General features: G+C 42.3%; 1 protein-coding gene and 1 pseudogene across 1 annotated transcript in view; one reads left to right on the plus strand and one right to left on the minus strand.

Annotated features, from left to right (window-relative positions):
- Positions 1–26,634, plus strand: part of sik2b (salt-inducible kinase 2b) — a 198,607-nt gene that overhangs the window by 39,032 nt on the left and 132,941 nt on the right.
- LOC117509584 lies at positions 14,245–15,474 on the minus strand (annotated as a pseudogene).

Raw genomic sequence — 26,634 nt, forward strand, 5'->3', positions numbered from 1 at the left:
ACCACTGTGCTGACCAGCTGAATTTATTTTGCACCAATTTCTAATTTTTTTTAACAATGTAATTTGATTTTATTTCTCCATTAATATAGTTGCAGTGTCATACGAGTCTGTCCATAAAGTATAGGTCCTTTTTATTTTTTCAAAAACTATATGGATTTCATTCATATGTTTTACGTCAGACATGCTTGAACCACTCGTGCGCATGGCGTGAGTTTTTCCACGCCTGTCGGTGACATCATTCGCCTGTGAGCACTCCTTGTGGGAGGAGTCGTCCAGCCCTCGTCGGAATTCCTTTGTCTGAGAAGTTGCTGAGGACTGGCGCTTTTGTTTGATCAAAATTTTTTCTAAACCTGTGAGACACATCGAAGTGGACATGGTTCGAAAAATTAAGCTGGTTTTCAGTGAAAATTTTAACGGCTGATGAGAGATTTTGAGGTGACACTGTCGCTTTAAGGACTTCCCACAGTGTGAGACATCGCTCAGCGCTCTCCGGCGGCATCATCAGCCTGTTTCAAGCTGAAAACCTCCACATTTCAGGCTCTATGATCCAGGACCGTCGTGAGAGAAGACGTGCGGATGGGTCCGCGCGTCGGGACGCAGCCGCCGCGACGCTCCGCCACAGGAAAAACACCTCCGTTGGAAGGGTTAAGGACAATTTGGAACATGTCCAGCTGTTAAACAATTTCTCATTATACTCACTCCACTGAAAGCCATCAAAAGCAGCCTGGATTTTACAAAGGTTTATCAACACGGAGGTGTTTTTCTGTGCCGCCGCTCCGGCGTCGCTGCATCCCCCACTGCGCGGATCCGTCCGCGACGTCTTTCATTAAAAAAATCTCCTTAACAGTGGAATATCCGGATATAAAATGCTGAAACCGACTTCTTCTGAAACTTCTCTGTTCTCTCACGAACGTCCTGGATCACTAGAGCCTGAAATGTGGAGGTTTTCAGCTTGACACAGGCTGATGACGCCGCCTGAGAGCGCAGCGCGACGTCTCGCACCGGGGAAGTCCTTAAAGCGACAGTGTCATCTCAAAATCTCTCATCAGCCGTTAAAATTTTCACTGAAAACCAGCTTAATTTTCGAAACCATGTCCACTTCGATGTGTCTCACAGGTTTAGAAAAAAATTTTGATCAACAAAGCGCCAGTCTCTCAGCAACTCTCAGACAAAGGAATTCCGACGAGGGGCTGGACGACTCCTCCACCAAGGAGTGCTCACAGGCGAATGACGTCACCAACAGGCGTGGAAAAACTCACGCATGCGCACGAGGGTTCATGCATGTCTGACGTAAAACATATGAATGAAATCCATATAGTTTTTGAAAAAAAAATAAAAGGACCTATACTTTATGGACAGCCCTCGTACATTACTGTGAAATGTTTGGTTTTTTCATCTCATGAAAGAATCCAATCAATTACCAAGTCACAAATATCTTTCAACTAAAACAAAAAAAGCAGCACCTTGGGGGCATGACAACACACAGTTATTGATGATCACTCATAATAAATGACTGTATAATCTGATTACATAAAATCCATCTTCTTATTAATTATACAAGACCATGTTGTTGGCGAAAACAATGCTGTATGTTTTTTAAACATTTATCTTTTTTTCCAACAAGAAACAAAATGCCAGCATGTCTGTTGTGTGGGCCGCTGAAGAGGAGGTACTGCTGGCCCCCCACCACCACCAGAGGGCGCCCTGCCTGGAGTGCGGGCTCCAGGCACCAGAGGGCGCTGCCGCCGACGAGAGCAGCCAGGGTGACAGCTGTCACCCATTACTGGACACAGCTGACTGCACTCAGCACGGAGGTATATCAGCAGGACAGCGTCTCCACCTCAGCCGAGATATCGCCTTGAGTTTAAGGTAATCACCTCTGCAGCATATTCTGTGTTTTTGACAATACTTGATAAACCTTTCAGGACAGCGGACTATTGGAGACCAGTGTTTGGATAAGTACTCCCCTTTCCTGCTTCAGTGTAACAAGAGGTGGAGGCGGCTTCGCCCCTCTCCATCTGCTGGGTGCGGTCGCATCCCTACCTGTGTGTTTGTGCTCTTTTCCGCCAGCAGTACCGGATCCGACGAGCGAAGGCAGTGGCCACCTGGGAATTCGGGACTTGGGTTCATACACAAGTTATTGTGTAAAGAATACTGAACCATTTAATAAAATAAAATACACAAAGGTATTGTGTACATATAACTGAAAAGAAACTGGAATGGTGCCTCCACAGTTGAATTGTGTTTTAGGCTACAGATGGTTGCATGTCTGATTTGCCAGTAACCAAGCTTTCAATTGTCCTTTGAAAGTCCTGAAAGTGGTGCTCTCCCTGATTGTGACTGGGAGGTTGTTCCAAGCTTGCCCATCTTTAATGGATAACACGTTCTGACCAAAGGTGGTCATTCTATGAGTAATCTCACAGTCACCTCTTGTGTCAGATCTTGTACCATACCCTGTGAATCTTTTTATGTGTATCACTTCTTTAACAGGAGTTGGTGCTGGTCCATTTAAACATTTATATGAAGCAGGCATATTTGAATACCTTCAGATTTTCAAAGTCTAGAAACGTATGCTTTTCCAGAACCTTACAGTGATGATAAGAGTTAGATTGTCTATCATATATCTTAACTGCTCTGTTATACAGCTGCTCTATGGATTTTAATACTGATGTGCCTGCACATGCTCAGTTAGTGAAACAGTCGGCACTGTGGAAAAAAAACATGCAAAGAGGTACATTTTAGCTGCATTAATTGTTAGAGAGGGACATATTGTTAAAATTTAGTAAATTAAAATTTACTGTGTTTTTGACTTTTTTTTTTTTTAATGTGTTTTTTGAAGGCCCAGGATAATTCCAAGATATTGAAATTGAGATACCAGCTCCAACTCCTCCCCGTCAAAGAACACGTTGGACCTTCCAATCAGTGGGATGTTTGCTAAATATCATACATACTGTTTTTGTATTCAGCTGTAGGCAAGTGTCATTTAACCAGTGTTGTATATTGTGTAGCACATCTGTGAGTTTTGAGGAGATGTCTTTCACATTATTTCCGTGAGTAAAAATGACCACATCATCTGCGTAGATTTGTGCATTGAATCTTCGCACAAATCTTTAATTCCAAATTTGAATAAAAATGTTAGATTTTTGTGGAGAACCAAGTTTTTCTGGATCTAGTAAAACATGATACCTTATTTATTTATTGTTGTTCTAATAAGTCAGGCTTGTATGGTAGAGTGGCCAGACTGAAGCCACTCCTTAGTAAAAGGCACATGGCAGCTCACCTGGAGTTTGCCAAAAGGTACCTGAAGGACTCTCAGACCATGAGAAACAAATTCTCTGGTCTGATGAAACAAAGATTGAACTCTTTGATGTGAATGCCCGGCGCCATGTTTGGAGGGAACCAGGTACTGCTCATCACCTAGCCAGTACCGTCCCTACAGTGAAGCATGGTGGTGGTAGCATCATACTGTGGGGAGGCATCATTGAATCTTGACAGAAGTATACATTTCGGTGTTTCCTGTTCTACCTGAAGCCTGTGGAAATTTGTAGTGTTGTAGTTTTGGTACAGACAAAGAATGTATCATGCCAGCTGTAGCCCAGAGCCTACAGCCTATAATCGAGAACCCAGCTGCTAACAGATTTTCAGTTCAGCATCTTTCTGTGCCATTAGTCCTTTCGATAGAACGAAAGCATACAAGCAGGGTGCTGTTATCAACAGTGGTTGCAGGCCACTGATTTAGCCTGTGTGATAAAGATCACCTGGCACCGGTCGGAACAACAGCACCTGCTTCAGGCCCAGAGCCAGGCTGCTCATTGCAGCAGCCAAGGTCAGCTGTTGAATCAGGCCATTAATTTTATGTGACGCCATCTGTTTTTAAAAGTTTTCCTGGGGAGAAATGTGCTGTCCTGCTGTGTCTGTCCAGATGAATGCAGTCACACGTGGAACGGAAGATCTGATATCTGTATGTGCATGTTCGATAGATGTACCTTTGTGTGTTTCTGCTGATTAGATCTGCTTTTTACAATGAAGCTCTTTTCTCGTGTGAACTCCAGGCTTTGCAAACATTGTCCTTTCTCTCTATCACGCGCGCACACACACACACACACACACACCACACACCAGGAGCCTGCCTGTTACAGGCATGTTGTCACCCACTGAAATTAGGGGTGTGAAACTGTGAAACCGAAAAGCCACAACATTTTACGTGTACCGAAAGATGGGCTGTGAACTTTAAAAACTGTACCAGATTTAGAGATGCTGCCTCTGTGTAAATATAAGCATGCTTTTGATAGTGGGAGGAAACCCATGCAGACACGGGGAGAATATGTAAACTCCACACAGACCGCACCCGGTGAGAACCCATCCCAGGACATTTTTGCTGTCTGACAGCAGTGGTAAGCACTAAGCCGCCGTGCTTCCCTAGGGATATTGTGTATAGTATATTCTGCATCAATACAGCAACTTGGTCTCACCTTGAATATGTCCAAGGTCACTCAAGGTCAAATTAGAAATTCTATACTGTATGTCCACATATGACTTCATATGTATGTCTGGCACTGTTGAGCCACAATAAACAGTCAAAGCTTGAATATTTGATTGTATCCTTCAAGGTCAGATCCATGGGTATATTTTGAAAACCCACATATGACGTCCTGTGCATGTTTAACATAACCATTTAGCTAACATACACATTCAAAGTTTTAGTGACCATGATCCTTATTTTTCAGTCAAGGTCAAATCTGATTATATATTTTGAAAGTCAGCATGTGACAACCTATTTATTTCTAACCTGCCTAGTTATCAGACTGTTATCAGATACCGTACAAGCTTCTGTTTGGCTTTGTCATTTGATCAATCCTGTCCAACATTTAACCACTTTATCCTTGTCTAACACAAACCCCTCCTCTTTTTAATCCATATTGGCTCCAAACAGTTTAAGATGAACAGTTTTGATCTTGAGTTTGACTCTTTCAAGGTCACAAACGGTCATGTGACCAGAAGAAAAATTGTATGAATTCATCTTAGTTTTTAATAGTAACCAGCTCTCAAAATATTCATTATGAATGTCCCCTATATATACACATGGAGCCAAAATTGTGAAGTTGGCCTCAGTCTGTTTTTTTTTTTCCCCCCTTTTTCTTTCATTGGCTAATCTACAAAAAGTCCATTAATGTCGCTTTTCTACTTCACAAAAGTAGCACTACTCTGCACTGCTTAGCTCGACTCTAGACGAGAATCAAAACCTGCCATTTTTAAATAGTCACAGCGGTATTACAGAAACCGGGTTTTTCTTTCGTTTCACAGCGAGTTTTTTTTTTGTTGTTTTTGTTTTGTTTTGTTTTTTACTCGCACTGGTCCGTGGAAGAGTTGCGGACGTTGGTGTTTGGTGGCGGAGGAGAGAATACAGAGGTGAATGAAGCGAAATGAGAAAAGGCAGGATGACCGCGACTCATCCACGGCTTTGTTGGAAGCGACGGATGGTAAGTGTTTTTGACTTTAGTCTGTAGTTTGCTTGAAAGTACCATTTAACGTTACTTATCCCATTGGTGGGAAGCACACTTTAACAAAGATTTTGAGTCTAAACTTGTGTTAAAGTAACATCGTTGTCTCATGTATGCAGACACAGTGAACTAGCTGGCTGCTAACTAGCGAGCTAGCTAACTCCATGCTCTGCTTTAAAGTATTAACTTCTGACAGAAAAACACCTAGTCAGCAAGACAACAAACATTTACATCTAATTTAGTGCCATTACTGTAATGTTTTTTTTTTTCCAACATGTTGTGATTTTGTTGAAGAATCCAGTTCCATAAGCGAGGAGGGTTCGACCATCAATCATCACTGGTGTGTGTGTGTGTGTGTGTGTGTGTGTGTATGTATATATATATATATATGTGTATATGTATATATATATATATATGTATATATATATATATATATATATAATATGAGGTCTATGATAAAAGTAACGGACATTTTTTTCAAAAACCATATGGATTTGAATCACGTGTGATTACATCAGACATGCTTGAACCCTTGTGGACATGCGAGAGTTTTTTCACGCCTGTCGGTTACGTCATTCGCCTGTGGGCAGTCTTTGAGTGAGGAGTGGCCCACCCTCTCGTCGTTTTTTCATTGTTTAGGAATGGCTCAGAGACTGCTGCTTTGTTTGATAAAAATGTTTTCAAAAACTGTAAGGCACAACTGAGTGGACACCATTCGATAAATTCAGCTGGTTTTCGTTAAAAATTTTAACGGCTGATGAGAGATTTTGGTCTGGTAGTGTCGCTTTAAGGATGGCCCACGGCGCCTGACGACGATCTGCGCTTCAAGGCGGCAGCGTCTCGCCTTTTCAAGTTGAAAACTTCCACATTTCAGGCTCTGTTGACCCAGTAAGTCGTCAGAGAACAGAGAACTTTCAGAAGAAGTCGGCATGAGGAGTTTATTCGGACATTCCATTGTTAACGGACATTTTGTAATGAAAAACGTGCGGGCAGAGTCGCATGTCTGGCCGGACCCGACTGCGGGGCGTCGCGACAGGAAAAACACCTCCGTTGAAACATGCCCAAGCTGTTAAACAATTTCTCAGTTACTCACTTGTTGAAGAGCCATCAAAAGCCGCCTGAATTTTACAAATGGTTTCAACACGGAGTGTTGTTCTATTCCTGTCCGCGCGCACACAGATTCGCCGAGTCGCACGGAAAACGACTCTGCGAATTTGCACGCACGTCTTTCATTACAAAATGTCCTTAAACAGTGGAATGTCCGCATAAAGTCCTCATGCCGGCCTCTTCTGAATCTTCTCTGTTCTCTCACGACGTTCTGGGTGGAATTAAGCCTTAAATTAGGTGTTTTCCAGGTCGAAACAGGCTGACGACGGCGCCTGGAAGCGCTGCGCGACGTCCCGCTCCGTGGGAAGTCCTTACAGCGACAGAAACACCCCCCTAATCTCTCATCAGCCGTTTAAACTTTTCACCGAAAACCAGCTTAATTTCTCGAATAGTGTCCACTCGGATATCCCTCACGGTCCAGAAAAAATGTTAATAAAGCAACGCGCGCCGTCCGCAGCGGCTATTCAGACAAAGAGATTCCGAAGGGCGGGGTGGGAGCACTCCTCACTCAAGGCCTGCCACAGGCATATGATGTCACCGACACGCGTGAAAAAACTCACGGATGCGCACGAGGGTTCAAGCTTGTCTGACGTAAAAACATATGAATCAAATCAATTTATTTAAAAAAAAAATAAAAAGGACCACTTTTTTCATTGCAGACCTCGTATATGTATGTGTGTGTGTGTGTATATATATATATATATCTATTATATATATAATCTATATATTATATATATATATATATATATATATATATATATATACACGAGGTCTATTAGAAAAGTATCCGACCTTATGATTTTTTTCAAAAACCATATGGATTTGAATCACGTGTGATTGCATCAGACAAGCTTGAACCCTCGTGCGCATGCGTGAGTTTTTTCCACGCCTGTCGGTTGCGTCATTCGCCTGTGAGCAGGCTTTGAGTGAGGAGTGGTCCACCCCCTCTGCGGATTTCATTGTCAGGAATGGGCGGAATGATTTGGGCTTTTTTTCCATCAGAATTTTTTCAGAAACTGTTAGAGACTGGCAGCTGGAAACCATTAGAAAAATGTATCTGGCTTTCTGTGAAATGTTACGGGCTTGGTAGAGAATAAGGAGTGTTACTGTCACTTTTAAGGATGGCCTCCAGCGGCTGTGGGGCCTGCCGCGCTCCGAAGCGCCATAGGACAGGGCTGAACGACCAGAAATTGTGGATGTGCTGGACATGGCCAGAACAGTTCCGTGAGGCTTCATCACGGCGTTGCTGTGCGCCATGCGGCACCGCGCGAAGCCTCCGCTCCTCTTTCCATGACAAAACTCCTGTAACAGTGGAATGTGCCGTTCATTTCCCAAATTGGACGCTGTGTTTTTATCCGGGATCATCGTCTGAGTAGCACAGGATTGTGAAAAGACGTGGACATCAGCACTTTTTCGGCACATTGAGACAGCGTGCGGAGGAATCGCACGCAGCGGCGGTGCCGCATGGCGCAAAGCAACACCGTGATTGAAGCCTCACAGGAAATGTTCTAGGACATCCACAATTTCTCGGATAGATCACTCGATGGAAAAACCACCGACAGCTGTCTGAACGCCATCTCAAAGCCGTTCTGTGACCAAAACAGAGGTGGTTTTGTCTCGCTCCATCAGCAAATCGGTCGTGATGCGCGAAGCCTCGCTCGGCTTTCCATGACAAAATCTCATGTTAAAAGTGAATCTGCCGGGAAAATGGTTGATGTCCAGCTCTTGTGATAACCAGAGAAAGTGCACACGACGGTCTCGGATCCACAGAGCCATCCGTTTAGAAATGATCCGGTGGTTGTGGCTCTCGATGGCGGCACGGAGTGCGGCGCGCCGAGCGTCCTTAAAGCTGTAGTAACAGTCCTTATTCTCTGTGAAGCCCGTAAAATTTTCACCGAAAGCCAGATAAATTTTTTCTAATGGTTTCCAGCTGCCAGTCTCTAACAGTTTCTGAAAAAATTCTGATGGAAAAAAACAAAATCATTCCGCCATTTCCTGACAATGAAAATCCGCTGAGGGGGCTGGACCACTCCTCACTCAAAGCCTGCTCACAGGCGACTGACACAACCGACAGCGTGGAAAAACTCACGCATGCGCACGAGGGTTCAAGCTTGGCTGACGCAATCACACGTGATTCAAATCCATATGGTTTTTTGAAAAAAATAATAAGGTCGGATACTTTTCTAATAGACCCTTGTATAGTTGCTTTGCATAAAAGTCATGTTCTTTCAAATGGGTGTGATTGTTGGAGCATAATTTTGAAAATACTTTTATCCAAAGTGACCAAGATAACTGAAACTCTGGAGAATGATCATACAGAAACTGAAAGTTTTTTTGGGGGGGGCGGGATTTATTATATATATATATATATATATATATAATTATAATTTTTTTTAAACTTGCTTTGGTGCATCACTTTCCCATTTCTACTTCATTATTGTCCAGGCAAGAGGAAAAAGGAGCCTGTTCCAGCAGGAGAATCTATCCATCCAGCGATGTTGAGGTTGAAGCTGAACTGGGTTCAGTTGATCGACACACCCCGACTTATCCTCGAGAAGCAACGGAGGTGGAAGCTGCGTTAATCGGGCAATCCTTGACGTGCTGGGCGAGCTTATCCACATGATGCATGACCGGGGCGTGTGTCTTACGCCCCCACCCCAGGACTATAGACACATGGAACTTTTGTATAGTTTGTGTTGCACAGATTTTTGGCAGTTGGTCTTCTTTTAGTTGCAGTAAACAATTTGACTTATGTGATTGTATCATAATTTGTCATTTCTGGCTGTGTCAACAGTAAAAAACATTTTGTCATTGACGTTTTGGTACGATGATGGTTCATTTCTTTAAGAATTTTAATTTGGGAGTTTGCTACTCCAGAAGACACTGCACACTACACCTGGTTAATCTTTACAAGATGCTGGAATAATCATGTCTAAACTGAGATTTTAGCAAATGGTATTTAAGATGAAAAGGTTTAGTTATTTCAGTGATAGCACCATTACATCAGGAATTCTGGCTATACGAGGTTTAGAGTTTGATGTGATGTAACATTTTACCACAAACTATTGTACTGTGGTGTATAATTCTGCTGGATGACTTATACCAAACCAGAAGTAATTAATTCAGATATTTTGAACAACCAGTTTTACTGTCTGTTTACTTCCATTTACATTTAGGACCCCATTAAATGTAAAACTTATTTTTTTACTACTTGATTTTGCTTAACGGCTTAGCATTAATTTAAATCAGTAAACCTTGGTAACTTTTACAAATCAAACTAATGTTACACAAAGTGGAGACATTTAGCAAAAAGTACAAAAGTTTATTCAAAATTCACAATGAAACATAATGGTATATAACATGGAGGCAAATGATGACCAAAGTATTCCATTCCGTGGCATGAACTTTTGCAGTGGTGTCTCTGAGAAAACCATCTGAAAACACATACAGCATACATATTTTAATTAGTGCTGTTATTTAAAAATAATGTAATTGATTACAGGGTTGTGAATAGTAATCGAAATGAATCATTTAATTGCAAGATGTTAAAAAAAATCTGTGTATGTTTGGGGCATTTAATAATCTGGTAAACAGGATCTGGGTTATTTCTGTTACACATCAAGCAGGCATTAAACAAGCTGTAAATTGATCTTAAATTGGGAGAAGTGTCTAACTGTAATTTGGATGGGTTAATGCAGACAAATTTCATTGTATGTGTACAATGACAATAAAAGGCTATATTATAAAGAATGCCTGTAAAAACAGAATTGTGGGAGTTTGGAAGCTGATTCTTTCTGCACAATATGATGCCTTTAATAATTATTTTATGTGATTTTTCTTATTTAAATTTGTCCATTGAACATTAAAATCTGGATGAAAAACAAATGAAACGTTTTTAATGGGTTTTAACCTGTTCGAGTTCAGTGACAACGTTAATTAACGGTCATTAAAACTGAATTAACATTTTGTGCATGAACGTCAGTAAACGCACAAACTCCCACGTTTGAGATTTAACAATAAGTTATCAAAGTAAGTTACTTTAGTATAAAAAGTATTGACATCCAACACATTTATTGCTCTCAGAAACGCGTCTTCATTTACAGACCAAGTCATTGACGTCAAATCAAAACAGAGCAAAGTGTGACTGAAGGTGTGACAGGTACTGTAATTAATCTAAATTTACGCTTTATTTTGACAACCACAATTTTAATACTTAATAGCGACAGCCTGCAGTTATTACTTATTACGAAGTAAAGATTAGCTTACCGTCATGCTTTGTCTCTTCATCTCTCGCAGCTCGTATCTTCTCATCTTCATATTGTTGTATGAATTCCCAGTCTTCTGTACTTTTCAAGTGTGTTTCGTCTCATTGCCAGCAACTTTCTCTTAAAACTCACAGAGCAGCAAACATGCGGAGTCCGCCATTGTTTGTTTGTGTCGCGTATAAAACGTCATCACTGCAGTTTGCTCTGCTGACCCTGCCCATGTTGAAGAGGTACTATTGTAGTAGAAAAGGACATGCCTGGAACCAATGTAGAGCCGAGTAGTGCTACTTCTGTGTAGTAGAAAAGTGCCTTAAGTGTTGTCCAAATCAAAATTCTTGGACCTATTTTGTTCACACACTGATGAACAGGACCAAAAACAGTTTCCCTGCATGTACCACAGATATGGGCAGATAAATGTAAATGGACTGCATTTATATAGCGTTTTTTTTTCCATCTGCATCACATGCTCAAAGTGCTTTACAATAATGCCTCACATTCATCCCGATGTTAGGGTGCTGCCATACAAGGCACTCATTAAACACCGGGAGCAACTAGGGGACTAAGGACCTTGCCCAAGGGCCCTTAGTGATTTTCCGGTCAGGCTGGGATTTGAACCAAGGATCCTCTAGTCTCAAGCCCAACGCTTAACTACTAGACCATCACTTCCCCTCAAGTCAAATTACACTTATTAACTGAAGTACGGGTTCTTGTTCGCTAGAGCTAAAGCGTTTACATGAAGAGGCTCAGGGGGTCGAGTGGATCAAAATGGCTTTGCATTGCTGGACACCCTGTTACATGGACGGGTACTGCAAAGAGAGCCAGTGATTGAACCGAGGTACGGTGCACTCCGTACGCAGGATTATCCGTGGCTCGTCCACTCTCAAGACACTTCAACTCTGTTCAGACTGAACGGGGACACAGCGAGCAGAACCGCAAGAATTCTTTTTTGTGTAACTCATTAAATATGACAATAAAGTCAGTGATGTCATTAAACAAGTATGCAAGAACTTACAGTAATTTCATTTCATTTTCATTTATTTATTTAAAAGGGACAAATATTAATGAACACAAAGTGTAAATATGTCAGATTATAGCCATGGGCTAATTTCCATCTGTAGTCCCTGAAAGACTATAAGAATTAAACAATTTACAGTAAAAACACACAAACATCACAGGAGCTTACAATACAACAAACTACATTACACAGGGGTCACCAACTACTACAACAAGACACTGACTAGACAAAAAACAGGAAACAAAAGGACACTGACATGATCTGAGCATGAAGGTTAGCTTGCACAAATTCAGTCAAAGGAGGACACACAGTTTAAAAAAAAAAAAAACTATGTACAATTCAATTAGAATAAGTTAATTAAAACTGCAAGTCTAATTTCATACATTTATATATTTTAAAAACCATAACTTTAAAAACAATAATTTATAAAGTGCTGTAGTGCATTGCACATTCCCTACAGTTCTTCTTAGTTTCTACAATTGAGTTCATAATGCTCACATTTTTTATTTGATTTGAGCCACTCCTTTAAGTGACTTTTGAAGGCTTTAATGCTTGGAGCCTCTCTCACTGTAGTTGGCAAAGCGTTCCATTGGGCACTGCCTTTGTAGGACAGACCATTTTGTGCAAAAGCTGTTTTTCGCACAGACACTTCACAGTTCCCTCTACTCATAACCCTGGTGACCCTCGGACCAACTGTTCTATATTTAATATAGTTTGTAAGACGTGGAGGGGCCAACCCATGTAAAATTTTATATATTAGACAAGCATTTTTAAATTTTATAAAATTTTCAAAACTAAATAAGTTATACTTTGTTAAAATTTTGCAGTGATTATATGAAAATGGTCTTTTATCTAAAATTTTCAGTGCTCTTTTATAAAGCCTTTCAATCGGTTTTAAAATTGTCACACCTGTGAGAGACCAGCTGGTTATGCAGTAACCTACATGAGAAAAAAATTGTACAGTGCAAGAACAACATAGCTGCTTGATCTGTCATTGACCTCCTTATTTGGTTGAAGTTAAACACATTGTATTTGATTATATTAGTTATCATTTTAATATGATTTTTAAAGGAGAGTGTCGAGTCCAGCAACACTCCCAAATATTTGAATTCTTTAACTAACTGCAGTTCATCATCTCCAGTGTACACATGGGAGCGCTCTATATTGGAAGTCTTTTTTGAAAAATACATACAGACAGTTTTCTGTATGTTTAATTTAAGACATGATCCGTTAAGCCAATTTGAAATATACTTTAGGGCTGATGTAAGAGTTTGAGCTGCTGCCTCAAGTGATCTTGCACTTGTGTAGATTACTGTATCATCAGCGTAAAGTTATATGTCCACAAACACTTGGTAGGTCATTAATGAATAATGAAAATAAACTGGGCCCCAAGATAGATCCTTGGGGGACTCCTAGTGCACAATCTAAGTAGGGGGATTTAATACCATTTACCATGGTGGCTTGTTTTCTATTTGATAAATAAGATGCCATCCATTTTATGGCATGCTCAGAAAAATTAAAAGATTGCAACTTTAATAATAAAATATTCACTAGATCAAATGCTTTGCGCAAATCTAAGAAAACTGCTCCTACACAATTGTTTTTATCCAAAAGACTTTTCACTTTTTCCATGAACATTGTTATGGCAGTCTCAGTTGAATGGTAGGTACGAAAACCAAATTGCATGGGATGCAGAGTAGTTTGGCCACTTTGTAGATGTTGAATCAGTTGCTTGGTAACCCACTTTTCAAGGACTTTAGAAAGACTGACAGTATGCTAATTGGTCTGTAGTTATTAATATTATTTTTGTCACCCCCCCTTAAAAATTGGGGTAACTGTGACCATCTTCCATATCTGTGGTACAATGGTAATAAGAAATAAAGTGGTTTAACTATTAGTTCTGGCATCCCTTCATTGGCTTCTTGTCTCTCTGAGATCAGATTTTAAGGTGCTATTACTGGCCTATAAAATTGTTCACGGACTGGCACCTCCCTACCTGGCTGACCTGGTTGATCCCGAAGTGGCGGCACGGGCTTTGCGTTTGCAGGGTGCAGGACTGCTGTGGGTTCCTGGGTTGAATAAAAAGTCTGCGGGTCACAGAGCCTTATTGCGCCCGGCTCTGTGGAATGATCTCCCTGCGGAGTTACAGCAGTTGGATTCTGTGGAGATTTTTAAGTCTCGATTAAAGACCCATCTATTTTCCCTGTTTTATCATTAGTATTTTATTTTGTGTTTTTTATTCTTTTACTTTTTATGTTTTATTCTTGTGCTTTTTAATCTTTTAATTCAATTTATTCTGTTTTTCATGTTGTGTGAATTTTGACATTTTAGTGTGGTAGAAAAAACGGGTGTTTTATCAGAAGATGAAGCGAGCTCACGCTCACACTGGAGCAAAGGCATGGCCCTTGCACAGTGACTTATCCTTTTTGGAGTAGAATGTCTTCCCCTCCATGGCACAGACGAAGCACGTATCATGCCAGCTGTACCCCAGAGCCTCCAGAAACGATCGCCGGCATTAATCTTAAAGTCACAGCCATGGCACTTCGTGCCAAACATCTTCTCGTAGTCTCTCTCACAGTAGGGTTCACCCTCCTTCATGTAAAAAACTTGGTTGGTCGTCTTCAGTGCATGCATGATTTCCCCTGAGATCTTCTTTTTGCACTTGGCACAGGTTGGGGCGTATCTGTTATCGTGACACTTGGTACAGTAGACGGAGACTCTTTACTCAAAAAAAGCCACCCTCCTCAAGGACCGCTGTCTTCAGGTGGCTGCTGTGCTGCCTGCAGGATAGAACTGCGACTCTCCACAGGCATCGGCCTGACCGCCTGCTGGTGCTGGGTCAGGACGATGTTGGTCTTATCTGGACCAAAACGGTCTGCGAAACTGGGGTCAGAAAGGGTTGGCAGAAAGGAGCTGCGCTGCCTCCTGCAGTCTTAGAAGCATCTGGTTTATCTGCTGCCTGGGCCCTGGCAGGTGAAAGACTTGGCTCAAGGCCATTCTGTGGCTGCTGCACACTGACATGGCCCTGCACTAAGCTTAGGTGAGTAGGCCATGTGTTTAATAGCAGATCCTGAGTTGGCACTACCACCACCTGATGTAAAAGACCTTGCCATCTTGTTAATGGTTGTGCTGGAGGCAAACGAGTACTTTGGCTGAACAGAAGCCAGGACAACTGAATCCTTCTGGTCACTACCCCTTTTAAAAGCTTGCTGAGGGTGAGGGAGTCTGTTGCTGTTCTGATCTTGTTTACACCTCAACATGGGTCATGTCCTCTCCAACGGCATCACCAATAGACACAACTCAGTCACCTACCCCAATTCTGTTCTGAGCTGCTTTCCCGCCTGGGGTCAGCCTTGACACAGTGAAGGGCATGCTGAAGCCCTTGCCACCCTGCAGCCTGAAGCCCCAAGGCACTGGGCCACTGAGGGTTATGGGGTACACACTCATAGCCTCTTGTTCCTTTGTGTTCTCGCCAGACATCATGAGTCTCAATCAGTCCAATAGTTCAAATAAATAAATAAATAAATAAACAAATAAAAAGCATGTGAGTGAAGCAGGCTTAAAAAAAACTTTGGGACTTCCTGAGGAAGCCCTTATGTAGTTAAAAAGTAAGTAAAAAACAAAAACAAAACAACAAACAAACCCCAAAAATCAGCTCTCATGTTTACAGAAACAGGTGTCATGTGATCATATGTGCGCCTTGGGGCAACTGTTTGTTGTGATTTGGCGCTATACAAGAAAAAAGTTGATTGATTGATTGATATGTCTGAGTTGCAATTAAAACTCTGAGCATCATCAGTTTGACACCAAGAGAATTTTCAATTCTCTTTAGCAAAATTGAGAGAATGACTTCATCAAAAGTGTTGTGGTCCAGTAGCATTTGAAAGCCATATGGAAATGTTTCAGCCGGAGTAAGGAAATACTCCGTATAGAGATGTGTTGCAGAACATTAACAATCTGCAGTGAGGACATAATAAAATCATCTGCATTTATTTGTCTGTCTGTCTGTTAGCAGGATTACGTCAAAACTACTGCATGGATTTTGACGAAATTTGTAGATATTAGGCCATGGAAGACTCCATCAAATTTTGGAGGTGATCCGGATTCTGGATCAAGATTTCACTTTATATAGGCTTTGAAGAATTACATCAAAACTACCTCACCAAATTTGCACCAAAGATAGATGTTACTCCATGGAAGGCTCCCTTAAATTTTTGAGGTGATCTGGACTCTGGATCAAGTTTCACTTTACAGGCTTTTAAGGATTACATCAAACTACTTCAGATTCTCACAAAAAGATATTAGGACATGGAAGACTCCACGGAATTTTAGAGGTGATCAGGATTTCACTTTATATAGGCTTTTATTTTATTTATTTCTTTATTTTACCAAATTTATTTTATTTGTTATAACACCAAATCACAACAATGCTGCCTTGAGGGGCTTCACACGAGTAAGATCTAACCTTACCAATCCCCCTGAGCAAGCACGCAGGCAGCAGTGGTAAGGAAAAAAAACTCCCTTTGGTGATAATGAGAAAGAAACCTCAAGCAGACCAGACTCAGAATGGCCTAAGCAGTGGGTAATCCCTCTAAGAGTTACAAGGTTTTTACAAGTTCTTAACAAATGGAAGAAATGGAAAACAGAAGAGCAACCAAAAACAGAGTCCTTAATTGAAATGAAATAGCAGTCCATCTTGGCTCTTTAATCTATGTGTGCCCAATTCCATAACCGGTAGGTACCAACCAGGTAGGGCATCCAGTCATTGATGCAACAGGCATAGCATCCTGAGGTCAATCTGGCACCCTGAGGTGCAGGCCCAACATCTGTTGAACGTCTCAGCAGTATCTCGGACAGGGAGAAAAACAGAATCAGACGGAAATAACTGCTTCTGAGGCATTAGTTCACCAGCAGTAAGTCAACAGGGAAGCAGAGAGATTTCTATCAGTTTCAGTTTTTTTTTTCAATTTATTTGCATTTATATAGCGCCAAATCACACCAGAGTTGCCTCAAGGCGCTTCACACAAGTAAGGTCTGACGTGACTAACCCCAGAGCAACAGTGGTAAGGAAAAATTCCCTCTTAGGAAGAAACCTCAAGCAGACCAGACTCAAAGGGGTGACATTTCTAAGATGGTCGCTGGCATTTTGGGGTTAACCTTCATTCACATACCAAGTTTGGTAGAAATCAGCAAAAGGACCTGGCAGGAGTAAGACAGCAAACAGATAAGCAGACATGACCTTGGTCTCAGTAATTGACCTTTTACATATTTGACCTTCCTGGTCAATTCCAGAACCCGCTTCCATATGTGTCTCAAATTTGGTGCAAGTTGAAGTGAAATCTTTGACCCCAATGACCTTGACCCACTGACTAGCCATTAGCAAATTTGACCTGACCTGGTCTGTTCCAGAACCCACGAAGGTGTAAGAAAATCAGAATGAAACACTTAAAAATACATATGTGTGCCAAGTTTAAAGTCACATTTTGATCTTTGACTCCAACGACCTTGACCTTGGAGGAGTCAGAGATCAAATGGGCAAACGTTGCTGAAATGATCGTTTGATTCCTGTCATGTATGATCCAGTTTCTCTTAATGGTCACAAAAGGATAGTGTTCTATTGTATTGCAAGGTTTGCTCATCATTCCGGAGTAAGAACTACACAGACTTCACCTGTAGTTGTGATTAATAGCTCCCAAAATCGCCTCTTTTTTAATTACTTTATTCTCGTAATATTACAACTTTATTCTCAGTCTTTAAAAAAAAAATAAAAAAAAATCAATGTGGCCCTGAAACGGCATCCTATTAATTTTTTTGCAAATTTATTATTATTATTATTTAAGTATTCACAGCCACTGCTCAATACTTTGTGGGTGGACCTTTGACAGCAATTACAGCCTCACGTCTTCTTGAATATGATGCCACACGCTTGGTGCACCTATCTTTGGGCAGTTTTGTCCATTCCTCTTTGCAGCACCTCTCAAGCTCCATCAGGTTGGATGGGGAGCGTCTGTGCACAGCCATTTTCAGATTGGATTCAGGTCTGGGCTCTGGCTGGGCCACTCAGCGATGTTCACAGAGTTGTCCTGAAGCCACTCTTTTGATATCTTGGCTGTGTGCTTAGGGTGATTGTCCTACTGAAAGATGAACCGTCGCTCCAGTCTGAGGTCAAGAGCGCTCTGGAGCAGGTTTTCATCCAGGTTGTCTCTGTATATTGCTGCATTCATCTTTCCCTTACTCTTTCCTTACCAGTTTCCCACTTCCTGTCACTGAAAAACATCCAAACATCATGATGCTGCCACCACCATGCTTCACTGTAGGGATGTTAGCTGGTTTCCTCCAAACATGACACCTGCCATTCATGCCAATGAGTTCAATCTTTGTCTCATCAGACCAGAAAATTTTGTTTCTCATGGCCTGAGAGTCCTTCAGGTGCATTTTGGCAAACTGTTTTGGCTGCCATGTGCCTTTTACTAAGGATTGGCTTCCATCTGGCCACTCTACCATACAGGCCTGATTGGTGGATTATTGCAGAGATGGTTGTCCTTCCGGAAGGTTCTCCTCTTGCCACAGAGGAATGCTGGAGCTCTGACAGAGTGTCCATCGGGTTCTTGGTCACCTCACTGACTCAGTCCATTCTCTACCGAGCGCTCAGTTTAGATGGGGGCCAGCTCCTGGTGGATCTGAACTTCTTCCATTTATGGATGATGGAGGCCACTGTGCTCATTGGGACCTTCAAAGCAGCAGAATTGTTTCTGTACCCTTCCCCAGATTTGAGTTCATGGTTGGTTTGTGCTCTGACAAGCACTGTTAACTGTGGGACCTTATATGTAGACAGGTGTGTGCCTTTCCAAATCATGTCCAATCAACTGAATTTACCCCAGGTGGACTCCATTTAAGCTGTAGAAATATCTCAAGGATGATTAGTGGAAACGGGATGAACCTGAGCTCAATTTTGAGCTTCATGGCAAACGCTGTGAATACTTATGTACATAACATTTCTTAGGTTTTATATCTTTTAAAAAATTTGTAAAAATCTCAATAACAAAAAAAATCACCTCATTATGAGGTATTGTGTGTAGAATTTTGAGAATAAGGCTGTAACTAGGGCTGCCACAAACGATTATTTTGATAATCGACTCGTCATTGATTATTTTTGCGATTAGTCAACGAATTGGATCATACATAAATTGTGGCTTGTCGCACCAGCTTGCAGCTGCTCTTGTATAACCATCATTGGCTTCAAGCTTGAAGTGTTTAAGGTATGTGCTAACTAAAATACAAAGACAATTGAAATCTTGATCACCAACCATGGACTGGGGTCTCATGTCAGTCACCAACATGTTCAAGATTGCTTCAGTCAAGGTGTTTCCTTGCTGAGGTGTGCAAGTTGTTGGCTTGGTAAAGTCTTCCATTTTAGCACTGTACCATAGCGTTATAAAATATTAGTGTTATCACATTTCCTACTCAAGCATGACATCGCTGTTATAACTTTACAGCAAACACATACCATATGTGCTAATGAGGCTAATAAAATCATCATTGTTAATGTTAACATTTACAGCTATCACTATAAGTAGCTCACTATAGACAATAACGTGAGTGGTTAACTAGCCAGTTATACTTAGAGGACTGTTCCTCTTCATCTGAATCAGCCACAGCGTACTTCTTTCTCAGATGCTCCTGCATTGCCGTTGTACTGCCGTGGAAGGCAGTTCTGCCTTGCAGATTTTGCATTGCACATTTTATTCTTTAATTTGGTTAAAATGCTCCCAAACTTTTGTGAATTTGAAATACAGATTACAGTGGACACTATTTGTTTTTGTAGACCCATTTATGTTGAATGAATGAGTTCCGTGTTTCTCAGTCCTGGTCTTGAGTGTCTCCCTGCCCCACTTGTTTATTTGAACCTGGTTTGTTGGAGCAGGCAAATATCTAAAGGGGAGGGGCATGATTTTTTTTTTTTTTTTTACCATTATTGATGTAAATACACTGTCTTCATTTTTGTTTATTTTACTCTTCTAAATGAGGCGATACTTTATTGACATGAAAATTCAGTAAGGTATATCTTATATATTATATTCCAGTTCTAAGGTAGAACTATGCCAGTATACAAAGGTGCTTCTAAATATCTAAAAAGGAAGAGTAAAGCGTTGGGTCAAGCATAATGGTGGGCATGTACAAGGTTATTCCATGCTAAATATAATGACTACAACTAACATGTTCCATTATCTGAATGGAAATTCTTGGTTTGGAAAATGTTATTGTTCAATATTTAAAAGCATTTTAGTCCTATTTTGGTACTTACTTAGCTATATGGAATGTTCAGGCTGCAACTTTCAGGCTTCCTTCTTATCATACGAAGCAGTGGAAGATGAAACCTCCATTCATGCATGACTGAACATGACCCTGCTGGAGATAATCCTTTAGTTAGACCACCTGTGATCTTACCAGGAAATAAACTTGAGATAGGCTCCAGCCCCCCCCCGCGACCCTTAATTGGACAAAGCGATAGAAGATGAATGAATGAATGAATTCTGTCATCATTTGTCCAAGTATCCATAATTACCATTAATTAATGGTACTGATTTCATATTTCAGTGATGTTTTAACCCCTTAATGCCCGAATTTATATAGCTGTATATAAAAAAATGTTTTGTGTGTGTTTTTGCCTTTAAGTAGATGGTAAATAATGTTGAGATTATTAATTTCACTTTTGCACAAAAACTAGATAGTAATATTGGGTATTCTGGTAATGACTTTATGTTATAATAATAATGATGGTATGTTGCAAATTTGCGACAACAGGCATACAGGTCAATTCGGTAAGTTGCATATTTGAGTCAGAGATTGTAGCATATATGCGACGATGGGCGTTAAGGGGTTAAGTACTAATTTCTGAAAAAAAAAAATTTTTGATGAGCTTTTTGATTTATTTATTTATTTATTTTTTTACGGTGATTTAAATCATGATTTAAGGGGGGGGGGGGGGGGGGGGGGTGTATGTACTGCAGACCAGTACTGAGGAAGACTGTAGCTTACAGGTTTCATTTGGCAATTTTTATGTACACATATGACTAACGGACACTGACTACTGATTCATCACAATAAGAGTGTTTATTTCTGCTCTGAAACAAAAATGAGACATGCTTATATAAGAACAATATGTAATAAAAAGTCTTAAAATATAATCACACACAAATTGTGAAAAAAAAGAGAAAAAAAAAACCTTTATAATTTCTGGAGGACGAGTTCACGTTTAGGCACTTAGATTCAGCATTGAGGATAAAATCATTTTTTGGCAGATGGAGGCTTTCACTTCAAGTTACAGTACACATTTTTCACAAAATGGTTATTTCATTCAAGCCAGCTCTGTGGATTTACGTTTGTGACAGTGATAAATGTGTAAACTGTTAAAACCACTAGGATTCAGAATTGTTGAACAAACTGAAGCAAGACATAGCCTTTTGACACCATTGTTGTCCCTGTTTGGCACAAAATGGACATGGTATCTGTTTTATGCCAAAACTGATTTTTGTCTACCAAACAGCAAAACCCAACCAAACGAAAACAAATTAATAAACCTTTTCCACATATGGGAAGAAAGTGTTGTCATCTTTAAAATTTGTTTTTGTTCGTTTGTTTATTTGGCAGACCTGATTCTGTTGCCGTGACCAACTGGTTATGCTTGTTTCTAGAGCACAAGGTTCCCAGTTCAAGGCCATCACTGCCCACTGTCCATGTGATGTGGAGCTGCCAGGAAGTGCATCCCATGAAAAACATATGCCAAATAAACATGCAGATCCATGTCGGAGCTGCTCTGGTGACCCCAAGTGAAAAAGGGAGAGGCCGAAAGTACTAACTTTTCCACTTCTGTTGCCATGCCTAAACAAAAGGTCTTCTTGAAATTAACCCATCAATAAAGTCCTCTGCTAGCCTACTCTTGAAAGAACTGGTCTTCAAAATTGAAACCTCACCTGGTTGTTGCATCATCAAAAAATTAATCCCAGTCTGTCACAGGAGTGACACATACAGACAGAGAACTTATTCATTCTCTCTCACACACACCTGCTCAGCAACTTGCCTAAAATGCATGTCTTTGGAAGTGCGAGGAAGCCAGAGCACCTGGAGCGAACCCACACAGATAACGAGGAGAACATGCACACTTCACATAGAAAAGGACAATTTAGAAGTGAACCTGGTACCTTCTCACTGTGAGTCAGTCAGTGCTAACCACTAAACCACTGTGCTGACCAGCTGAATTTATTTTGCACCAATTTCTAATTTTTTTTAACAATGTAATTTGATTTTATTTCTCCATTAATATAGTTTGCAGTGTCATACGAGGTCTGTCCATAAAGTATAGGTCCTTTTTATTTTTTTCAAAAACTATATGGATTTCATTCATATGTTTTTACGTCAGACATGCTTGAACCCTCGTGCGCATGCGTGAGTTTTTCCACGCCTGTCGGTGACATCATTCGCCTGTGAGCACTCCTTGTGGGAGGAGTCGTCCAGCCCCTCGTCGGAATTCCTTTGTCTGAGAAGTTGCTGAGAGACTGGCGCTTTGTTTGATCAAAATTTTTTCTAAACCTGTGAGACACATCGAAGTGGACATGGTTCGAAAAATTAAGCTGGTTTTCAGTGAAAATTTTAACGGCTGATGAGAGATTTTGAGGTGACACTGTCGCTTTAAGGACTTCCCACAGTGTGAGACATCGCTCAGCGCTCTCAGGCGGCATCATCAGCCTGTTTCAAGCTGAAAACCTCCACATTTCAGGCTCTATTGATCCAGGACGTCGTGAGAGAAGACGTGCGGATGGGTCCGCGCGTCGGGACGCAGCCGCCGCGACGCTCCGCCACAGGAAAAACACCTCCGTTGGAAGGGTTAAGGACAAGTTGGAACATGTCCAGCTGTTAAACAATTTCTCATATACTCACTCCACTGAAAGCCATCAAAAGCCGCCTGGATTTTACAAATGGTTATCAACACGGAGGTGTTTTTCCTGTGCCGCCGCTCCGCGTCGGCTGCATCCCCACGCGCGGATCCGTCCGCACGTCTTTCATTAAAAAAATCTCCTTTAACAGTGGAATATCCGGATAAAATGCTGAAACCGACTTCTTCTGAAACTTCTCTGTTCTCTCACGACGTCCTGGATCAATAGAGCCTGAAATGTGGAGGTTTTCAGCTTGACACAGGCTGATGACGCCGCCTGAGAGCGCAGCGCGACGTCTCGCACCGTGGGAAGTCCTTAAAGCGACAGTGTCATCTCAAAATCTCTCATCAGCCGTTAAAATTTTCACTGAAAACCAGCTTAATTTTTCGAACCATGTCCACTTCGATGTGTCTCACAGGTTTAGAAAAAATTTTGATCAAACAAAGCGCCAGTCTCTCAGCAACTTCTCAGACAAAGGAATTCCGACGAGGGGCTGGACGACTCCTCCCACAAGGAGTGCTCACAGGCGAATGACGTCACCAACAGGCGTGGAAAAACTCACGCATGCGCACGAGGGTTCATGCATGTCTGACGTAAAAACATATGAATGAAATCCATATAGTTTTTGAAAAAAAATAAAAAGGACCTATACTTTATGGACAGCCCTCGTACATTACTGTGAAATGTTTGGTTTTTTTCATCTCATGAAAGAATCCAATCAATTACCAAGTCACAAATATCTTTCAACTAAAACAAAAAAAGCAGCACCTTGGGGGCATGACAACACACAGTTATTGATGATCACTCATAATAAATGACTGTATAATCTGATTACATAAAATCCATCTTCTTATTAATTATACAAGACCATGTTGTTGGCGAAAACAATGCTGTATGTTTTTTAAACATTTATCTTTTTTTCCAACAAGAAACAAAATGCCAGCATGTCTGTTGTGTGGGCCGCTGAAGAGGAGGTACTGCTGGCCCACCACCACCAGAGGGCGCCCTGCCTGGAGTGCGGGCTCCAGGCACCAGAGGGCGCTGCCGCCGACGAGAGCAGCCAGGGTGACAGCTGTCACCCATTACTGGACACAGCTGACTGCACTCAGCACGGAGGTATATCAGCAGGACAGCGTCTCCACCTCAGTGCCGAGATATCGCCTTGAGTTTAAGGTAATCACCTCTGCAGCATATTCTGTGTTTTTGACAATACTTGATAAACCTTTCAGGACAGCGGACTATTGGAGACCAAGTGTTTGGATAAGTACTCCCCTTTCCTGCTTCAGTGTAACAAGAGGTGGAGGCGGCTTCGCCCCTCTCCATCTGCTGGGTGCGGTCGCATCCCTACCTGTGTGTTTGTGCTCTTTTCCGCCAGCAGTACCGGATCCGACGAGCGAAGGCAGTGGCCACCTGGGAATTCGGGACTTGGCGGTTCCAGTACTTCTGGGTTTCGGTGGCAGAGGAGATCTGGGTGGTTCCGGTTCGACTAGGACGGACGTCTCCTACCTTCGGGCCTGCCCACACGACACCAGCAGATTTCGGCTTACACCTCCAAATTGTTAATTGTTGTATTAGTTGTGCTCATCTCACAACAGTAAAACTTGTTCTTTACCTTTCTCCATTGTCCGTTCATTGCGCCCCCTGTTGTGGGTCCGTGTACCTACACTTTCACAACAATGTCATCTTCAAAAGAACAAACACAACTAAAGTAAAATCATCACGAACATCAAATCCCAACATACCAACCGGTCTCTGGCATCAGTCTGTCTCGGGAGACAATGGAGCTGAGCCATGGGTCAGTTGGTAGTTGAGTTGCAGCGCCTGCTATGACTGAAGAGCCCGATCCTGGATCGACAGACTCTGTTGCAGGCACTGCAGGTATAATTTCCTGTTTTCTGTGGGTGCTCGCTGTCATCGGCGGCGTCTCCTTTCTTCCTAATGCTCCTCCCTCCTGGCGTCTGTCAGCTGGGTGCCACTCTTAAGCCGCCAGCTGTCACAGTCTGCTGCTGATGTTTCCAAGTCTGTTGGGTTGATGTTGCTCGCTCTGAAGTCATGCTTACAGACATCCTTGTGGCGTAGTGCAGGCCGTCCTGTGGGTCTGTTGCCAGTGGCTAGCTCACCATACAGCATATCTTTGGGGATACAGCCGTCGTCCATGCGGACAATATGACCGAGCCAGCGTAGCCGTCTTTGGCTAAGTAGGGCAAACATGCTTGGCGCTCCTGCCCGAGCCAGTAGTTCGATGTTTGGGACATGGCCCTGCCAGGTGACGCCCAGGAGTCATCTTAGGCAGCGCAGATGGAAGGCGTTCAGCCTGCGTTCTTGATGGGAATACAGGGTCCATGTTTCGGTGCCATAGAGGAGAGTGCTCAGCACACAGGCCTGGTACACTTTCATCATGGTGTTGGTAGTTGGCATGGAGTTGTCCCACACTCTCTTTGCCAGGCGAGCCATTGCTGATGATGCTAGGCCAATCCTTATGTTAAGCTCGGTGTCAAGGGAGAGGTTACTAGAGATGGTAGAGCCCAGGTAAGTGAAGTTCTCAACCACTTCAAGGGTATAGTCAGAGATGGTTATGCGGGGGGTGTTACTGACATCTTGACCCATAATGTTGGTTTTCTTGATGCTTATGGTGCGACCAAACTCAGTGCAGGCAGAAGCAAAGCTGTTGATAAGCTGTTGTAAGGCTTCCTCTGTATGTGTGGTGAGGGCAGCATCATTTGCGAACAGCAGCTCTCAGATGAGAACTTTCCTCACCTTGGTATTTGCACGGAGGTGGGCCAGGTTGAAGAGGTTGCCATCACTTGTGTGAATGAAAACTCCATCTTCAGTCTGATTGAAGGAGTGTCTCAGCAGCAGCGAGAAGAAGATGCCGAAGAGTGTTGGTGCGAGCACACAACCCTGTTTCACTCTGCTCTTGATTGGGATGGGTTCTGAGGATGAGCCATCATACTGGACATTACCTTTCATGTCCTCATGGAAGGACGTGATCATTTTCAGCAGCTTGGGAGTGCATCCAATCCTCTGGAGTAAGGTGAAGAGACCTTGTCTACTGACAAGGTCAAACACCTTTGTCAGATCGATGAAGGCGATGTACAGGGGTCGGCGTTGCTCATGGCACTTCTCCTGGAGTTGTTGGAGTGAGAACATCATGTCGACCGTTGAACATCCAGCTCTGAAGCCACACTGTACCTCAGGGTAAACCCTTTCGGCGAGAGACTGTAGGCGATTCGGGGCGACTCGTGCAAAGGCCTTGCCAGCAGTGCTGAGCAGGGAGATTCCGTAATAGTTGATGCAATCACTACGGTCACCTTTGTTCTTATACAGCGTGATGATATTTGCGTCTCGCATTTCTTGGGGCACTGTCCCTTCTTTCCAGCACTGTAGCTGGAGTTCATGGAGGTGTTGTAGGAGAGAGGTGTCTTTGCTGGCCTTGATGATCTCTGAGGGGATGCCGTCTCTTCCTGGCGCTTTGCCACAGGCACGGGAGTCAATGGCCTTTCGTAGTTCCTCAACAGAGGGTGGAGTATCAAGCTCCTCCATGACAGGCAAGGGAGTGGTGTTCTCAACTACTGTCAGTGACTGTGTTCTCGCTAGAGTACAGATCCTTGTAATGCTCGGCCCATCTCTCCATCTGCCTGCTACGGTCTGTGATGACTTCACCTGAGGCCGACTTAAGGGGAGCGATCTTGATGGTGCTGGGGCCAAAGGCTTTTTTCATGCCTGCATACATGGAGCGAATGTCGCCATAGTCAGCAGAAAGCGGGATGCTTCAACAGAGTCTCAGCCAATGGTCGTTGGGCTGGAAGAAA

The sequence above is a fragment of the Thalassophryne amazonica genome, chromosome 4 (genome assembly GCF_902500255.1).
Source record: "Thalassophryne amazonica chromosome 4, fThaAma1.1, whole genome shotgun sequence".
Classification (NCBI taxonomy): domain Eukaryota; kingdom Metazoa; phylum Chordata; class Actinopteri; order Batrachoidiformes; family Batrachoididae; genus Thalassophryne; species Thalassophryne amazonica.